A 16,691-nucleotide genomic window follows, 5' to 3' on the forward strand; every position below is an offset into this window, starting at 1 on the left:
CCTGTACTCTTTACCTCAATTCAATACTTCTGCCCCATTTCATTATGTCATGTCTCTCATTCTCTCTCCCACCCCTACCCTCTATTCATTATCACTGCTCTCCCCCACTTTCAATACATCATTTACTCTCCGCCACCCTCAATGTATCATTATTTGCTGCCCACTCTCAATTCCTCATGATTAGTTGTCCCCTCCCTCAATTCACCATCATTTACTGTCCACCATCCCCAGTCTCAATACATCATTTACTCCCCCACCCCCAAAATTGATCATTATTTGCTCTTCCTCCAGCCTCCCAAGTCATCATTTGCTTTCCCCACCATCTACCTTCAATTTATTTGCTCTCCCCACCCCATCTTGAATTCTTTATTTGCTTTCCCCACTCTCCACCTTCAATTCAATTGCTGTCCGTGTCCCCACCTTCGGTTCATCATTTGCAGTCTCCCGACCCCCACCTCACTTCATCATTTGCAGTGCCCCTCACTTCATCATTTGCAGTCCCCTTCCCACTCACTTCATCTGCAGTCCCAATCAGTTCATCATTTGCAGTCCCCCTCCCCCCCCCAGTTCATTTGCAGTCCACCTCTCCTCCCTCACTTCTTCATTTGGATTCCCCCGCTCCCTCACTTCATCATTTGCAGTCCCCGACCCCCTCACTCCAAAATTTGCAGTCCCCCTCCCCCCCTCACTTCATAATTTGAAGTCTCCCTCATTTCATGATTTGCAGTCCCCCACCCCCTCACTTCATCATTGACAGTTCCCCATCACTTCATCATTTGCAGTCCCCCTCACTTCATTTGCAGTCCCCCTCCCCCTCACTTCATCATTTCCAGTGTCCTTCCCCTCTCACTTCATCATTTGCAGTCCCCCTCTCCTCTTACTTAATCATTTGCAGTCCTCCTTCCCCTCACTTCATCATTTATAGTCCCCCTCACCCATTTAATTAATTTTATAAAGAAAAAAACAAAAATATTTTTCATACTTACCACATTGACGATCCCCTGCAGGCGCAACTCTACTTCTGGTGTCCTGGCAATGGCCAGTGGTGCTTGTACATATCGGTGCGTACATGATGACATCTTCACATACTCTCTGTCACCTGACCAGAAGTCTAGAGAAGTCGGAGGGAGCTGGAGCTACACAGCCATTGGATCGCCCCCAAGGGCAGTGGGGTACTCGGTACCGGGTCCTTCGGTTCACAGGGGGATGTCACGGTGGCTGACCCGGTCCGTGGCCCTAAGGATGTCCGTGTTAAAGGGAAAGGACTTTAAGGGGGAAGTGTTCGTGACGCCACCTGTGGTATTCGGTCAGGGTGACCGACGCTGCTTTAAGGGGTCCACTGGGGGATGTTATTGCAGCTAGATCGTATACCTTCCCACAGGTGAAGTGTATCCCCAGGGCTTCCCAGTGTGTAGATGGTGGATGGTGAGAGGCGCAGTGAAGAACGAGGACACAAGGTGTTGTGAATTCTGTTTTCGAACTCCCTCCGGTGGTTATGAATGGTACTTCGGCGAGTTCTGTCCATGGACTCCCTCTGGTGGCTGTGAGTGGAGCCGCTGGTTCTGAGGTTCCTTCCTCAGCTGACCTCGTTTAGTCCTAGGCTGGCTGCTCTATTTAACTCCACTTAGATCGTTACTTGATGCCAGCTGTCAATGTCCTAGTACTGGTTCAGTTCTCTCTTGGATCTTTCAGATGACCTGTCTACTCCAGCAAAAGCTAAGTCCCTGCTAGCTTATTTGTTTACCACTGTTTTCTTGTCCAGCTTGCTATCATGATTCTGCCTTGCTAGCTGGAAGCTCTGGGATGCAGAGTGGCACCTCCACGCCGTGAGTCGGTGCGGGGTCTCTTTTGCACACTCTGCGTGGTTTTTGGTAGTTTTTTATGCTGACCGCAAAGATACCTTTTCTATCCTCAAGTCTGTTTAGTTAAGTCTGGCCTCCTTTGCTGAAACCTATTTCATTCCTGTGTTAGTGACTTCCATCTTAATTCACAGTCAATATGTGTGGGGGGCTGCCTATTTCTTTGGGGAATTTCTCTGAGGCAAGTTAGGCCTTATTTTCTATCTTTATGGGTAGTTAGGTCTTAGGCTGTGAAGAGGCATCTAGGCAGAGTCAGGTACGCTCCACGGCTATTTCTAGTTGTTGTGATAGGATTAGGGGTTGCGGTCAGCAGAGCTCCCACTTCCCAGAGCTTGTCCTGTATTACTAGTTTGCTCATCAGGTCATTCCTAGTGCTCCTAACCACCAGGTCATCATAACAGTACAGCTGGCCCGTAAAGTGTTAATGCATCTCAATAGAGGGATAAAGGAAGTTCTGAGACCATTTTTTTTTTTTTTTCCTCTGCAGCGTGTTTTGTTTTTCTTTTCCCCTAAATCTCTGGGTGGTTCAGGACACAGGTGTAGATATGGACATTCAAGGTCTGTCCTCTTGTGTTGATCAACTCACTGCAAGGGTACAAAGCATTCAAGATTATGTAGTTCAGAACCCGATGTTAGAACCCAGAATTCCAATTCCTGATTTGTTTTCTGGGGATAGATCTAAGTTCCTGAATTTCAAAAATAATTGTAGACTGTTTTTTGCTTTGAAACTCCTCTCCTCTGGTGACCCCATTCAGCAAGTAAAAATCATTATTTCTTTGCTACGTGGCGACCCTCAAGACTGGGCATTTTCCCTTGCGCCAGGAGATCCTGCATTGCGTAATGTAGATGCGTTTTTTCTGGCGCTTGGGTTGCTTTATGATGAACCAGATTCAGTGGATCAGGCAGAGAAAATCTTGCTGGCTTTGTGTCAGGGTCAGGATGAAGCGGAGGTATATTGTCAGAAGTTTAGAAAGTGGTCTGTGCTTACTCAGTGGAATGAGTGTGCCCTGGCGGCAATTTTCAGAAAGGGTCTTTCTGAAGCCCTTAAGGATGTTATGGTGGGATTTCCCACGCCTGCTGGTCTGAATGTCCTTGGCCATTCAGATCGATCGACGCTTACGTGAGCGCAAAACTGTGCACCATTTGGCGGTATCTTCTGAGCAGAGGCCTGAGCCTATGCAATGTGATAGGACCTTGACCAGAGCTGAACGGCAAGAATACAGACGTCAGAATGGGCTGTGTTTTTACTGTGGTGACTCCCCTCATGCTATCTCTGATTGTCCTAAACGCACTAAGCGGTTCGCTAGGTCTGCCACCATTGGTACGGTACAGCCAAAATTTCTTTTGTCCGTTACTCTGATTTGCTCTTTGTCGTCCTATTCTGTTATGGCATTTGTGGATTCAGGCGCTGCCCTGAATTTGATGGACTTGGAGTTTGCCAGGCGCTGTGGTTTTTTCTTGGAGCCCTTACAGTATCCTATTCCATTGAGAGGAATTGATGCTACGCCTTTGGCCAAGAATAAGCCGCAGTACTGGACTCAATTGACCATGTGCATGGCTCCTGCACATCAGGAGGATATTCCCTTTTTGGTGTTGCATAATCTGCATGATGTGGTCGTTTTGGGTTTGCCATGGCTACAGGTCCATAATCCAGTATTGGATTGGAAATCAATGTCTGTATCTAGTTGGGGTTGTCAAGGGGTACATGGGGATGTCCCATTGTTGTCAATTTCGTCTTCCCATCCTTCTGAAGTCCCTGAGTTCTTGTCAGATTACCGGGATGTATTTGATGAGCCCAAATCCAGTGCCCTACCTCCTCATAGGGATTGTGATTGTGCTATTAATTTGATTCCTGGTAGTAAGTTTCCGAAGGGCCGACTGTTCAATTTATCTGTGCCAGAACACGCCGCTATGCGGAGTTATGTAAAGGAGTCCTTGGAGAAAGGGCATATTCGCCCGTCGTCGTCACCGTTGGGAGCAGGGTTCTTTTTCGTGGCCAAGAAGGATGGTTCTCTGAGACCTTGTATAGATTACCGCCTTCTCAATAAAATCACCGTCAAATTTCAGTACCCTTTGCCGCTACTGTCTGATTTGTTTGCTCGGATTAAGGGGGCTAGCTGGTTCACCAAGATAGATCTTCGAGGGGCATATAATCTTGTGCGTATTAAACAGGGCGACGAATGGAAAACAGCATTTAATACGCCCGAGGGCCATTTTGAGTACCTGGTGATGCCATTCGGGCTTTCTAATGCTCCATCTGTGTTTCAGTCCTTTATGCATGACATCTTCCGAAAGTACCTGGATAGATTCATGATTGTATATTTGGATGATATTTTGGTCTTTTCGGACGATTGGGAGTCTCATGTGAAGCAGGTCAGAATGGTGTTCCAGGTCCTTCGTGCTAATTCCTTGTTTGTGAAGGGGTCTAAATGTCTCTTTGGAGTTCAGAAGGTTTCATTTTTGGGCTTCATTTTTTCCCCTTCTACTATCGAGATGGACCCTGTTAAAGTTCAGGCCATTTATGATTGGACTCAGCCTACTTCTGTGAAGAGCCTTCAGAAATTCCTGGGCTTTGCTAATTTTTACCGTCGCTTCATCGCTAATTTTTCTAGTGTTGTTAAACCATTGACTGATTTAACCAAGAAAGGTGCGGATGTGGTCAATTGGTCCTCTGCGGCCGTTGAGGCTTTTCAGGAGTTGAAGCGTCGTTTTTCTTCTGCCCCTGTGTTGTGTCAGCCAGATGTTTCGCTCCCGTTTCAGGTCGAGGTGGATGCTTCTGAGATTGGGGCAGGAGCTGTTTTGTCTCAGAGAAGCTCTGATGGCTCTGTGTTGAAGCCGTGTGCTTTCTTCTCCAGAAAGTTTTCGCCTCCTGAGCGTAATTATGATGTCGGCAATCGGGAGTTGTTGGCTATGAAGTGGGCGTTCAAGGAGTGGCGACATTGGCTTGAAGGAGCCAAGCATCGCGTGGTGGTCTTGACGGATCACAAGAATCTGACTTATCTCGAGTCTGCCAAGCGGTTGAATCCTAGACAGGCTCGATGGTCGCTGTTTTTCTCCCGCTTCGATTTTGTGGTTTCGTACCTTCCGGGTTCTAAGAATGTGAAGGCTGATGCCCTTTCAAGGAGTTTTGTGCCTGATTCTCCGGGAGTTCCTGAGACGGCTGGTATTCTCAAAGAGGGGGTAATTTTGTCTGCCATCTCCCCTGATTTGCGGCGGGTGCTGCAGGAGTTTCAGGCTGATAGACCTGACCGTTGCCCAGCGGAGAAACTGTTTGTCCCTGATAGATGGACTGATAGAGTTATCTCTGAGGTTCATTGTTCGGTGTTGGCTGGTCATCCTGGAATCTTTGGTACCAGAGATTTGGTGGCTAGGTCCTTTTGGTGGCCTTCCTTGTCACGGGATGTGCGTTCGTTTGTGCAGTCCTGTGGGACTTGTGCTCGGGCTAAGCCCTGCTGTTCTCGTGCCAGTGGGTTGCTTTTGCCCTTGCCGGTCCCGAAAAGTCCCTGGACGCATATTTCCATGGATTTTATTTCAGATCTCCCTGTCTCTCAAAGGATGTCAGTTATCTGGGTGGTTTGTGATCGCTTCTCTAAGATGGTCCATTTGGTACCTTTGCCTAAATTGCCTTCCTCCTCTGATTTGGTTCCATTGTTTTTCCAGCACGTGGTTCGTTTACATGGCATTCCGGAGAACATCGTGTCGGACAGAGGTTCCCAGTTTGTTTCGAGGTTTTGGCGGTCCTTTTGTGCTAGGATGGGCATTGATTTGTCTTTTTCTTCGGCTTTCCATCCTCAGACAAATGGCCAGACCGAGCGAACCAATCAGACTTTGGAGACATATCTGAGATGCTTTGTTTCTGCTGATCAGGATGATTTGGTGTCCTTCTTGCCTTTGGCTGAGTTCGCCCTTAATAATCGGGTCAGCTCAGCCACTTTGGTTTTGCCTTTTTTCTGTAATTCTGGTTTCCACCCTCGTTTTTCTTCAGGACAGGTTGAGCCTTCGGACTGTCCTGGTGTGGATTCTGTGGTGGACAGGTTGCAGCAGATTTGGACTCACGTGGTGGACAATTTGACATTGTCCCAGGAGAAGGCTCAACGTTTCGCTAACCGCCATCGCTGTGTTGGTCCCCGACTTCGTGTTGGGGATTTGGTTTGGTTATCGTCTCGTTATGTTCCTATGAAGGTTTCGTCTCCTAAGTTTAAGCCTCGTTTCATTGGTCCTTATAAGATTTCTGAAATTCTTAATCCTGTGTCGTTTCGTTTGGACCTTCCAGCTTCTTTCGCCATCCATAATGTGTTCCATAGGTCGTTATTGCGGAGATATGTGGCTCCTATGGTTCCCTCAATCGACCCTCCTGCCCCGGTGTTGGTTGAGGGGGAGTTGGAGTATGTGATGGAGAAGATTTTAGATTCTCGTATTTCGAGACGGAAACTTCAGTACCTGGTCAAGTGGAAAGGTTATGGTCAGGAGGATAATTCCTGGGTGGTTGCCTCTGATGTTCATGCTGCCGATCTTGTTCGTGCCTTTCATTTGGCTCGTCCTGATCGGCCTGGGGGCTCTGGTGAGGGTTCGGTTACCCCTCTTCAAGGGGGGGGTACTGTTGTGAATTCTGTTCTCGAACTCCCTCCGGTGGTTATGAATGGTACTTCGGCGAGTTCTGTCCATGGACTCCCTCTGGTGGCTGTGAGTGGAGCCGCTGGTTCTGAGGTTCCTTCCTCAGCTGACCTCGTTTAGTCCTAGGCTGGCTGCTCTATTTAACTCCACTTAGATCGTTACTTGATGCCAGCTGTCAATGTCCTAGTACTGGTTCAGTTCTCTCTTGGATCTTTCAGATGACCTGTCTACTCCAGCAAAAGCTAAGTCCCTGCTAGCTTATTTGTTTACCACTGTTTTCTTGTCCAGCTTGCTATCATGATTCTGCCTTGCTAGCTGGAAGCTCTGGGATGCAGAGTGGCACCTCCACGCCGTGAGTCGGTGCGGGGTCTCTTTTGCACACTCTGCGTGGTTTTTGGTAGTTTTTTATGCTGACCGCAAAGATACCTTTTCTATCCTCAAGTCTATTTAGTTAAGTCTGGCCTCCTTTGCTGAAACCTATTTCATTCCTGTGTTAGTGACTTCCATCTTAATTCACAGTCAATATGTGTGGGGGGCTGCCTATTTCTTTGGGGAATTTCTCTGAGGCAAGTTAGGCCTTATTTTCTATCTTTAGGGGTAGTTAGCTCTTAGGCTGTGAAGAGGCGTCTAGGCAGAGTCAGGTACGCTCCACGGCTATTTCTAGTTGTTGTGATAGGATTAGGGGTTGCGGTCAGCAGAGCTCCCACTTCCCAGAGCTTGTCCTGTATTACTAGTTTGCTCATCAGGTCATTCCTAGTGCTCCTAACCACCAGGTCATCATAACAACAAGGTGGCAGTCTCTTTACCTTTTACTGTAGATAGACTTCAGCATCCACAGTCCAGAGCACCAGACCACAGGGTAAGCAGAGTCTGGCCAGTTTGGAGGCAAGCCCAGAGTCCCCTTATCCAGGTAGAAATCAGTAGCCTTCCTCTAGCGCCGTAGTGTTGTAGTACCTTACTGCTAAGCGTCTCATAAGGTCCTCACAGATATTGTAGATGTTATGTCTCTCTCTCTGTCCCCCACATGGATAGGACAAATCCATATGACCGGTGGCTTGCGGCATTTTACAGGGACTCTATCATGCCCCAGCCTCTAAGTGGTGCCACCTTGCCTCCTGGGTATAGGGCGGGCAGGTAACGTGAAATTAGCTGTCCTGCCGGTCTCTGGAGCAAGGCATAAAGGATCGTTGCTCCCTCGGTGTTCTGGCTACCGGGATCCTGCGCCTCTGAAGGAGGCAGCCTGTGTAGGGCAGAACTGCTCCCGGTATCCACTCCTTTGCTATGAATTCTTCTCACCCTCTCTGCAATACAATTCTCCTTCAGTGTCTTCTTCCTAGAAGCTGCCGCACTTAGGGCAGGCACAGCTCTGTGTCCTTCTCCTCGATCTCTGACAGGATCCCCCCCCTGTCAGGGACCAACTACCTGAGCGAAGCTCAGCCAGCAACTAATTCCCTCTCCAGGCTACCAGTTTTACCTAAGTGTAAGAAGTGCCCTAATAAATAGCAGCATAGCTCCCCCTGGTGGCATGGAGTATGAAATGTGTTGCATGTTTGTGACACCTGGATGCAGTTGTCCTTTGCCTCCAAACATAACATCACTCCCCCCTAGAGGAGAATGATATTACTGCAATGACCAGGACCCTGGGGCGCTGCACTCCCTCCCACCGTTAAATCCAGTACTCCGGGACTGGGAAAAGAAAACAACAATACATTAGCAAAAGAAATGCTATTTTTAAAATGCTATGAAACAAGTAAATTTAACTATGCTTCACTTTATGGGAGGTAAGGTCACTTGAACGTTGCATAACAAACATTATGTACATTATGGGCCCATTTTAATAAAAGTAGAAAACAATTATTAATTATGAATTACAATTACCCGTACAAGTATACTATCCTAAAACTTAAAGTGCAAATCAACATTTTTCTTTATTCACGTGGAAATCACCATCTGATTATTTTAACTCTTCTTCACATATGCAGGACTGTCTATCAATCCCCCACGGGCTCACTGCATTTTCCTTCAGTTTATTCAAAAGTGCATCAGTAAACATTTTCTTTCATCTAACTCAATCTCAATTTTTATTCAAAGTGCTCTATATTCTCAACTACATACTACCGACTATGTAAACCACAATTCTATCTGAATTCAATTTTTTTTAACTTTATCTGCTATATTAACCCTGTAATATGTTAACTTTCTGGCAAAGTGCAACAATCAAACATTGAACCCTTTATGGGTTCAGATAACTCAATGAGGTAGTGCAATATCAATCACATCAATATTCAAGTCAGTTTAGCAACATGAGTGACGTGATGCGAGGGACCCGTTACGAACCCCCAACATTGGTATTGGGCGGGCTACAAGATGTGTATCCAGACCCGGAATTCTGCCACACCAACGGGTTTTTCTTCAGGTCCTGAAAAACAAAGCAGTTCTCACAACGAGATTAGCAGCAGTCTCTGTTGGAGGCAGTCTCTATAAAAGCCTCCATTGTAAAACCAGTAGGAAGCACCTTTAAGAAGGTGCAAACGATTTACAAGACAGTTTTTGAACCATTCACCGTCCATGATTCAAGTGTTCTTTAAATGGGAAGTAACTTGTGCGAGAACACAGGATCCCTTTAACATGGGACCCCTTTAAGAAATAACCCTGGTCAGGTTTAAAGCAGCAAAAGAGTTAAAGAACTATTTACAGTCAGTTTTCCTGTTTGGTATGTTCTATTGCAGTTCTGGAGGTAGCACTGGTGGAGGTAGCCCTTTAGGATACTGGCAGCTACCAGGTGCTACATATGGGGCTCCTTCGCTCCAGACGGGTCTGAGTGCCCACCGAGTTTTGCTCCACTACAACGGCTTTGGTGGATATAGCTGTTGGTTCCGTAGCCACAACAGTTTCTGTGGTAGTAACAGTGCATACGGTGGTTCTTGTAAGGGTGCAAGCAGGAGTAGCTGTAAGAGTAGTGAGGGTGGCTGCAGTTTTGGCACAAGGTGGCGCTGTTGCAACTTGAGGCATAGCTGGTATTTTGGAGCTGGGTGTCATAGAGTCTCTGCGCTTGTGGACATTTAAAGAAAACCATCCCTTTTCACCAAAGTGCCTGGTGTAGGTGACACTATCTCCTGGATACAGGTCCCTGTCCGGGTGTCCTTCCCAGAGATGGGATTCCACATCCCTCCGATTAACGAATATTTCAGCGTACAACCCTTGTTCCTTTATGAAACCCCAGCCTCCTTGCAGTTTGAAAGTGACCACGGTGCCCTGCTTACGCTGGGCCTGGTTAGCTGTGCCTTGCGGCCTGAGCTTTAACCTGCAAATTCCACTTATCGAAGGCTCTGCGCTGGGCCTGGTATCTTTCATCTTTTTCCTCCCACCTGCTGGCAAGCTGGGCCTGATAGTCCTCCCAACTTAAGACTTCCACAGTCTCTCTGCTGCTCCGTCCTGGGGAACCCCATAAAATCTGACCCGGGATTCACCCAGCGGTATACGACTCTTTGCATGGATCTCACTAGGCAGGCTGGCGGGTTGGATCGGGGCCTTTAGAAACTGCTCCACCCCATGGCCTGGTCCCAGGGAGCGAGGTGCTGTAGCCGGCTGGACCCACGGGGAGGTGTCGCTGCTACCGGGCCTATCAGCAGCTCTTCGGTCATCGGGGCAGGGTTGGCATCCTTACCTGCCGCAGCGGTGTCTTCAGTGCTGGTCAGTTCTGCTGGTAGCGGAGTCTGCAGCGGTGCTGGGAGCGGTGCTGGAGGCGATGCTGGTGGATCCTCCGTGGCTGCCGTCCGACATGTGGCCTTGGCGCTTAGCCACTTCTGCAGGAGCTGGTCTATTAACTCCTCCACGCCGGCCTGCAGGAAGTCAGGGCCAACGGGTGATGTCTGGCCACGGTGTCTTTCCAGGTGGCTGGGAGAGTCCTCGGCCTCTAACCCACTGTCTGGTTCCAGACGGCTGGCCATGGCATCCTCCACGTGGCTTGCTCCTTCCTGGTCCTTTTCCCGCTCTCTTCTCCGGGGGTGGTTTCTTTTCCTTGGTCTCCTCCCTCTATTTAGGATTTGGAGGCGGATCTCGGCTGCTGACGGACACGTCCTCAAGGTACAGAGGTATTTGGACTGGGCGGCCATTATTTTTCGCGCGCTCAGTCAGTTCACGCCCACTATGACACGCCCTTTTTCTTCTCCTGCGCTCCTCGTGGTGCTATAATGGCGGCGGTTTTGGCAGGAATTTTGGCGGCAAATGGCAACAAGTCTTTTAATAAATCACCGTTCTGGCACAGTCTCTGGGCGCACATGACCTGATTTTCAGGCTTAAGTAGATCCTGTTCGTGATGCCAAAAGATGGATCGCCCTCAAGGGCAGTGGGGTACTCGGTACCGGGTCCTTCGGTTCACAGAGGGATGTCATGGTGGCTGACCCAGTCCGTGGCCCTAGGGACGTCCGTGTTAAAGGGAAAGATCTTTATGGGGGAAGTGTTCGTGATGCCACCCGTGGTATTCGGTCAGGGTGACCGACGCTGCTTTAAGGGGTCCACTGGGGGATGTTATTGCAGCTAGATCGTATACCTTCCCACAGGTGAAGTGTATCCCCAGGGCTTCCCAGTGTGTGGATGGTGAGAGGCGCAGTGAAGAACGAGGACACAAGGTTGCAGTCTCTTTACCTTTTACTGTAGACTTCAGCATCCACAGTCCAGAGCACCAGACCACAGGGTATTCAGAGTCCGGCCGGTTTGTAGGCAAGCCCAGAGTCCCCTTATCCAGGTAGAAATCAGTAGCCTTCCTCTAGCGCTGTAGTGTTGTAGTACCTTACTGCTAAGCGTCTCATAAGGTCCTCACAGATATTGTAGGTATGTCTCTCTGTCCCCCAGATGGATAGGACAAACCCGTATGACCGGTGGCTTGAGGCGTTTTACAGGGACTCTATCATGCCCCAGCCTCTAAGTGGTGCCACCTTGCCTCCTGGGTATAGGGCGGGCAGGTTACGTGAAATTAGCTGTCCTGCCGGTCTCTGGAGCAAGGCATAAAGTATCGTTGCTCCCTCGGTGTTCTGGCTACCGGGATCCTGCACCTCAGAAGGAGGCAGCCTGTGTAGGGCAGAACTTCTCCTGGTATCCACTCCTTTGCTACGACTTCTTCTCACCCTCTCTGCAATACAATTCTCCTTCAGTGTCTTCTTCCTAGAAGCTGCCGCAGTTAGGGCAGGCACAGCTCTGTGTCCTTCTCCTCGATCTCTGACAGGATCCCACCCCTGTCAGGGACCAACTACCTGAGCAAAGCTCAGCCAGCAACTAACTACCTCCCTCTCCAGGCTACCAGTTTTACCTAAGTGTAAGAAGTGCCCTAATAAATAGGAGCATAGCTCCCCCTGGTGGCATGGAGTATGAAATGTGTTGCATGTTTGTGATACCTGGATGCAGTTGTCCTTCTTTGCCTCAAAACGTAACATCACTCCCCCCTAGAGGAGAATGATATTACTGCAACGACCAAGACCCTGGGGCGCTGCACCATTCTGAGTATATGGCCGTGGAGCTCCGGAAAATCTCCCAGTGTTGAAGTGTGCGCCGTGGTGCACAGCACTTTATTACACCTTGGGGCCCAATGAGGAAAAGCACAATATGGGCGGCCCGGACTGGATGCGGGCCCCCCTCTGTACTTCTGCTCACCGGGTTCCTTACAGCAGTGAGGGTATTAACGCCCTGATGGTGGCCCTGGATGTGATATATATGCATCAGTCTCTGTATCCTTCGCAATATAATGAACAGTAGCATGCCAGTTCATATGATATATATGCAGAAGTCTCAGGGTATCATATTTTATGTATACATCAGTCTCAATGTATCCTGTGTGACGCATGTACAGCAGTCTCAATGTCTCCTATGTGATGTATATACAACAGTCTCATTGTCTCCTATGTGATTTATACAGCAGTCTGAGTATCAAGTATGAATCAGAGTATCAATGTATCCTTTGTGATGATGTATATACAGCAGTCTCAGTGTTTCCTTTGGGATATATGCAGCAGTCTCAGTGTATCCTATGTGATGTATATACTGCAGACCCTTTGTGTATCATATGTTGTTTATACAACACAGCCTCAGTGTATCCCATTTGATGTATACAGCAGTGTTAGTGCATCCTATATGATATGTACAGGAGTCACAGTGTATTGTATGTGATGTTTATACAGCAGCCTCATTTTATCCTATATAAGTACCACTTCTCCTGTCCTGTATACTGGGTGTAGTTCTCAGTTTCTATATCATTATGTATATTTACACTGCACAGTACCACTTCTCCTGTTCTATATAAGGATTGGTAGCAATTGACTTGGGGAGGGCCAGTATTCTATGGGCAATTAAAAATTAATCTAGGACAACTTGTTTAAAGGAGTTCTCAAGTTTGGAAGTTATCTCATCACTGTGGGTGACCACTGGGACCTCCAAAAACCATGGCTCTGTGTAAATGGAGCGAAAGTCAATCCACTCCATTCATGGGTTCAAACAACTCCTATAAGTGAGTGGTGAAGGGCATAACTAAGTAAAATAAAATTCACTGAACCTTGCATTGTACCTTGATGGTGGGGGAAAGTGTTATAATATGTGGGCCGGTGGGATTATTTGTCCCTGTCTGGTGTTGAATACAACCCTTGTACCATCTAAGTTGTCTGAATAAAAAAAACAATGAAGCATTTATAAAGAAAGTTCATCCACTTTATTTTCAGGCACCACATAGCCAAAAAGATTATTCCTTTATTTCTAATCTTTGTAGGTTTGGCGCCAAATAAAGCCAGTGACATTAAACCTTTCACTAGCCTTTTGTATGGAAATGGACTCGGATTTAAACTCACTAATGGAGTACGGGAGGACATCACAAATATTGACACAGGTATTAACCAGCATGCTATAATTGATACGTCCCTGACGGGAATATGTCTTGATTTCTTCAGAGGTGAAATAAAGCAGGCATAGACAATGAACGGAGATGAAATGCAATATTTGTGATAGTAAATCTTCATTTTAGTACATTTAGAACCTGTTCTATATAACAAATGGTGCATTTTTCTTTTTTTTACCTCTTTCTCTTTCCACAATTTGGGATGTGGTTGTCACCATAACTGAAACTTTGTCTTACTTTTGTTCAACAGAAGCCAATAATTACAGACAGCAGGCTGCTATACCACTAGTGTTGGAGACTCATGGAGGAGAGGATGTGGCAATCTTTGCTAAAGGCCCATTTGCCCATCTTTTTCATGGCATCCATGAACAGAGTTACATTGCCCACGTAATGGCCTATGCAGGCTGTCTGGAGCCGTATACAGACTGTGAACAATTAAAGGCTAAATTGCCCACTGAATAGCTTCTGAAACATCTACCTTTATTGCTGCGGCTGTAATAATGGTGGTAGAAATAAAGCATTTGTGATCTTGGAGAATTTCAGATACATATAGTCTGTTTGTAATTTTGATGATCATGATTTTTTATTAAATTTATTACTGAATAAAACTACTTAATTGTAAATCTTAGTCGGTGTCTATATGCATTTTATTAACAGTCCAAATAGTAAGGATAGTTATTATGTTTAAGATCCCTTGACATTGGCTAAGACAGTTATTATAAAAATTACTTTACTTGGAAATTATCTGTTGAAAGTTTCTTTATAACAACTGTAAACGTTCATGCATTGCAAATGGTGCTATAAAAATGAATAATAATAATTAAGAATGTAACTGTTTTCAATGTACTGCATGACTTGAAAAACAATATTCCAGCTATATCCAGTAGGGGGCAGGAGAGATCTTCTTACCTTATTTGGGTGCGGGAGACACTGATGTTTTGTGTAATCATTAGAAAATTAAATGGCACATACATAAGAGGTTTTACTACTATTTTTACTCTGCCATTTTTTACAAGTTAAAAATATAATTTGTTTTATATTATTAGGTGATTATTTTCAATATATATATTTTTTTTTTACAAAAATCTTTTGAATGATTTGTATTTAACCTGTTACAGAAATTCTGGCATTTAGTCTAAGAGAAAAGGGGTTAAATTCCTTCTGAGATGGTATAAAGGTATAAAGCAAATCATTACTGTTCTTTTCTGTGTTATGTTATCAAATACAAGCGATAAACTGAAAAAAAATCATAAATTCTTATTACTGGTATTTTCAGCATCTATTTGCCACTACCAGATATATTTTCAAAAGTGTAAAGCTAGGCTTGTTTTACAGCTCTTTTTACTGATTAGTAAGAAATTGTAAACATTTTTGTAGTAAAAAGAATTTGAATTTCCTCTTTCTGTTGCATTACGTTTGTTAGCATGCAGGACAATTCCATTTAAAGGGAGCGTCTCCTCCGAAACAGCAGACACTACTTGTGTGAAACGTACTGACTATTAATGTTGGCTTCTAACAACTGGGAACAAATCGAAGAGCAGAATGAAATCACATTGCCATGTTTCTTATGGGCATAATTCCTTATTGGAATAGAAGATACAATATGAAATAAGTGAGGATGCATATAAGGACAAAGCTTTAGAAAGCAAGTATTTTTTTCTGAGGTTTAAATCAGTAATAATTACATATTCATTATTACATGAGCTCAGCGCTTCAGAATCCTAGATATCCTGAACAAAGTTACATAAAAGAAAGAAAGAAACAAACTAAATGACTACCTTATTTTCAGGGGGTTTGAAGCTGTATTGCTGTGTGGGCCCGCACAGCAATAGTTAAAAGCCGCTAGCCAATCAGAAGATGGCAACTGACATCAGCGCGCACATAGCCGGCGTATGATGTCGTTATCATTCGACGGCGAGTACGCACTTGAAATGCCTGGGGTGGACATCGGCACTGGACGGCGACCAGGTAAGGAGAAAGATTTTTTTTTCATTGAAAGCAGCAAGCCCGTGGCAAAATGGAGACACTGAGCAGAATGGAGACACCGGGGGTCAGGATGGAGACACAGGGGGAAGGATGGAAACATGGGGCAGAATGGAGACAATGGGCAGGATGGAAACACAGCGGGCAGAATGGAGACACGGGGGCAGAATGGAGACGGGGCAGAATGGAGACGGGAGGCAGGATGGAGACGGGAGGCAGGATGGAGACGGGAGGCAGGATGGAGACGGGAGGCAGGATGGAGACGGGGCAGGATGGAGACAGGGGGCAGGATGGAGACAGGGGGCAGGATGGAGACAGGGGGCAGGATGGAGACAGGGGGCAGGATGGAGACAATGGGCAGGATGGAAACACAGGGGGCAGAATGGAGACATGGGGGCAGAATGCAGACAGGGGGCAGGATGGAGACAGGGGGCAGGATGGAAACATGGGGCAGAATGGAGACAATGGGCAGGATGGAAACACGGGGCAGAATGGAGACACGGGGCAGAATGGAGACACGGGGCAGGATGGAGACTCGGGGCAGGATGGAGACTCGGGGCAGGATGGAGACTCGGGGCAGGATGGAGACTCGGGGCAGGATGGAGACTCGGGGCAGGATGGAGACTCGGGGCAGGATGGAGACTTGGGGCAGGATGGAGACACGGGGCAGGATGGAGACAGATGGGGCAGGAATGTGGGCCAGGATGGAGACACATAGGGCATGATGAAGATGCATGGTGAGGATCATGGGGCAGGATAGAGACACATGGGGCAGGATAGAGACACATGGTGCAGGATCATGGCACAGGATTGATACGATGGAGGCAGATGGGGCAGGATCATGGGGCAGGATCAGGGACATCACATGGGGCAAAGTGGGTACTCATGAGGGCAGGATGGGAGAATATATGGCTGGAGCCAGGAATGAGACACATGGGGGCCAGGATGGGGGATATTATTATCATAGGGGCTAATTAAGGGATATTATTACTGCAGTAATGTATTTATTTTATTGTTTGAGGATACTGTTTTAAATGGGGGGGGCGGTCCTGTTACTGTGCATAGCGACACTGTCGCCTTTTTTCTCTTCATCTGGTGTAGTGTATAATTTGGGAAAAAATTAAGTAATGTGTTCTAGATAACTGTTATTTCCTGCAGAGACGAGCCCTTGCTGGAAGAAGTGATGGTGGTCTGTGCTGGATGAAGATGAAAAGTGAAGATGAAGGACTTCACCTAGAGATGTCACTGGTGAGTCAGTGTGTTACCTGTACACTGGCACTATACACTATATACTATATACAGAGCTCCTGTGTATAATGTCACTGGTGATCACTGTATTACCTGTACACTGACAC

At 46.7% G+C, this 16,691-nt stretch overlaps 1 pseudogene across 1 annotated transcript in view; it reads left to right on the forward strand.

Moving 5' to 3' along the window:
* LOC143803968 (alkaline phosphatase-like) overlaps positions 1–13,975 on the forward strand; it is a 45,011-nt pseudogene extending 31,036 nt beyond the window's left edge. The window contains exons 10-11 of the transcript XR_013220966.1: positions 13,228–13,344; positions 13,604–13,975. The product of XR_013220966.1 is annotated as an alkaline phosphatase-like (transcript). The remainder of the gene's footprint in view (positions 1–13,227; positions 13,345–13,603) is intronic.
* Positions 13,976–16,691: the final 2,716 nt, after the last annotated feature.

The sequence above is a fragment of the Ranitomeya variabilis genome, chromosome 2 (genome assembly GCF_051348905.1).
Source record: "Ranitomeya variabilis isolate aRanVar5 chromosome 2, aRanVar5.hap1, whole genome shotgun sequence".
Lineage (NCBI taxonomy): Eukaryota > Metazoa > Chordata > Amphibia > Anura > Dendrobatidae > Ranitomeya > Ranitomeya variabilis.